This window comes from Monodon monoceros, unplaced genomic scaffold (genome assembly GCF_005190385.1).
Source record: "Monodon monoceros isolate NGI ecotype Baffin Bay Population unplaced genomic scaffold, NGI_Narwhal_1 Super_Scaffold_15, whole genome shotgun sequence".
Taxonomy (NCBI): Eukaryota; Metazoa; Chordata; class Mammalia; order Artiodactyla; family Monodontidae; genus Monodon; species Monodon monoceros.
Genome location: NW_021703771.1, coordinates 223210 through 226589, shown reverse-complemented (window position 1 = coordinate 226589; position 3380 = coordinate 223210). Strand labels below are relative to the sequence as shown.

The 3380-nt window shown below is 43.6% G+C and overlaps 1 pseudogene; it reads right to left on the bottom strand.

Moving 5' to 3' along the window:
• Positions 1-430: 430 nt before the first annotated feature.
• LOC114896257 lies at positions 431-1015 on the bottom strand (annotated as a pseudogene).
• Positions 1016-3380: the final 2365 nt, after the last annotated feature.

The following is a 3380-nucleotide window of genomic DNA, read 5'->3' as shown; positions in this document are numbered from 1 at the left end:
TATGCATGGTGGCCGCTTGTCATCACTCACCAGAGCTGTCACTACTCAGAGGCTTTCCATGGTCCCTTCCACTAAAGCACCTCTCACCTCACCCAACCCAAGCCCAGGTGCTCATTCACTCTCTCCCTCCTTACTTCAGGTTACTTCCTGCACCGGTTATCACTCTCTAACAGGATTCTATTTGGTTATTGGCTTACCTACTTTTTGGTTTCCTATTTATTTTCCTTTCCCTCCCACTAGAACATAAGCTCCATGAAGGTAGACACCTGGTCTATCTTGCTCATCATTTTACCCCAGTGCTTAGAACTATAACTGGTATGTGTTAGACTGCTGATATTTGGCAAATAAATGTTTGTTGAATGAATGAATGAATGAATAAGTCCTTGCTTTTTAAAAAATTGTGAATAATATCTTATTTAGTCATTTTTGTTTATGACTGAAACTCTGGGAATTCAAAATTAACATCCTTACCCGTGAGCTTCTTATAGATGCCAGAAAATGTTTCAACCTTGTGTTCCACATTGTTCTGCTGTGCTTTATCCAATTGAACCTTTATGAGTCGGCTGCCATCCAGCTTCACGCGGATTCTCTTGACCACAATCTCACTTGGGAAAACCAGGTCCTCCAGGATGGCGTCATGCATGGCTGTCAGAGTGCGGCTCCTGGGACGCTTTTGCTTATTTTTTGTACGGCTTTTTCGAGTTGGCTTAGGCAGAATTCTCCTCTGAGTGATAAAGACAACTTGCTTCCCACTGAACTTCTTCTCCAACTCACGCACTAGCCGGACCTGGATTTTCTGGAAAGATTTCAGTTGAGGAAAGGGAACAAAGATTATGATAGCTTTCTGACCACCACCACCTTCAATTTTCTTGGTGGCCGTGATATTCAGCTCCCGCAGCTAGGCCTTGAGGTCCCAGTTCATCTCCAGCTCTAGGAGGGCCTGGGAGAAGCCCGACTCAAACTCGTCAGGCTTCTCGTCATTGGGCTTCACGATCTCCACGATGGCACTGCACATGGCCTGGACCTTGCCAATGAGGCCAACATTTGCTGCCGCCGCAGCCACTAGTAGGCTTAGGAAGAGAAGCCCTTGATTTTTCTAAGGGTGCCTCTTATTCTTCAAAACTCTGTGGAGTTGCTGGGCCTCCAATCAGTGTGCTCTGGGCCAATCCTCCATCTGCCTTTCTGTGTTAATCCTCGGCCTTGCTATCTGGAGAATGGTGGTCATTGCCTCCTTCCTTTTAAGGACAGGCAGGATCCCCAGGAGGCCAATCTGTGGCGAAGGGGCAGCAAAAGCTGGGGGTAGAGGGTCCTGGGTCACAAGGGCCAGCGCTCTTGCAAATGGAGTGGACTCATTCATTTATTTTGAAAACAACTGATTTTGATGTGATGTCTTGTTAATAAGCAATGCTATATGGTTGCTTTAAGAAATAAACATGTTTTTTTCTCTTTTAAGACTTAAAAATATTGCATATACTATGAAATTAATTGTTTTCTGGTTGCTGAATTATTAAAACTGCCACATATTTAATCAGAGTAATGGGATTTCTGAAGGAAAAATGGAATAAAGGTTGGATTTGTGGATAAGGCAGGCTGAAATGAGAGTCTGATAAAATTTAAGAGATGAGGGTTGGTGCTAAGGATCTGAGCTAGCTGGGGACTCTTGCTGACCACAGTGAAGCCTTTAGCTGGTATAGCCTTCAAAGCCAGATTCTAGGGTCTGTAGACAATCCTGCTTCTCGGCATCACTTTAAAGCCTTCAATCTAGGCAGGGCAAAGCAGATAATCACACAAATACTCACTCCACACTCTTCTCCCCACTGCCACCTGGCTGAAGCCTTGCCTCTCCTGATGTTGCTAACAGTAGGCAGAGTCCTGCAGGCGGCAGTGAGGGAGGTGTGTGTCTATATGTGTGTTTGGGGTGTACAGCAGGGGGACGTGACAGGCAAGCTGGTTTTTCTAGAAGGAAACTGGGTCATCTGTTAGCTCCAGAGTCCTCTTAGCATATTATTTCCTCAAGGCCATCTTATTACATCATCCCTCTCCCCATCCATCCATTCATCATCAACAAACTTTTGAGCCCCCATTATTCTAGGCATGGCGATACAGTAGTGAATACGGTAAAGTCTTTGTTCTCACGAAGCTTACATTTCAGTAAAGCAAGGGATGAAACAAACAAATAAATACATGATATCTCATTTGATAATAAAAGCCTTGGAGAAAAGTAAAGTAGGGTAAGAAAAAAGAGAGTGAAAATGTTGATGGGCCTACTTTCTATGGGGTAGTCAGAAAAGTTCTCTCTGGGTATGTGACTTTTGCATTTGAAGAAAATAAGGAGAGACCTCACTTGTGGGTTTCTGGGGAACCTTATTTCATGATCCATAAATGAGCATGATGCATGGTTTGGAAAATTCTAGTAGGGCTTTGTTGATTTGGTAAGGTCTGGATTATATTGCAAATAAAATGGGGAAACACTAGAGAATTTTAAGCAGAAAAGTAACACGATCTGACTTATACGGCAAAAGAATCACTTGTGCTGTTGTATGGATAATAAATAGACTTTGTGTGTGTGTGGCGGGTGGAGGTGATGGGGGAATGCGGAAGCTGGGAGACCTGTCCATTTAGTCCTTGCTGTAAGTTTATTTCCTTATCACCATTAGTATTCACCAAACTTTCTTTATCAGACATGCTATAAAAATAGGCAAACCACAGCCAGCTTTTAACCAGAAATTTCATAGTTCGCGTCTTCAAATGAAATAACCCATAACAGAATTTGTGCTTAGTAAACTTTAATCTTCTATATCTTTCAGCCTTAATCTTAATCTTCACCTTGGCTGAATAAGGTTTACCTGGGACAGAGTTTAGTTTCTCCATCTCATTTGGTTGCTCCATCTTGGTGGCCTCGGGCTGTTCTCCTGTAATCCTACTTATCTTCCGGGATCTCCACCTGCACAGCGTGTCCTCTGATGCAGCCTGCATCTCCAGGGCTTCCTGTCCTTGGCACAAGGCTCAAGGCACATGATAGCTTTGTTGTGACTGCTGATTGCAGAGAAGGCCGTAATTGTGTACATCTTGCCCTTTAACACATGTAACTAATGAATGAGAAACTGCTTTTTAAAGGAGAAATTTCCTTTGCAAAGAACAGATAGGGAAGAGTTCATATGAGTCTCTTTTATCCCAGAATGTGCTTGATATTTCCTGTTTCTCATGATTGGCTTTCCCTCCTTCTTCACTGTGCTTTTTGTCCTAGGAGGCTGACTTTTATGAACTATACCAAAGGCTCCCTCCCCATCTGGTTTCAGCTTGGGTCTGTCTAACCAGAGGCACCAGTGGAGCTACAGTAATGAGAGGAGAATGGGTTTGGGGTATTTATCCCTCCAGCT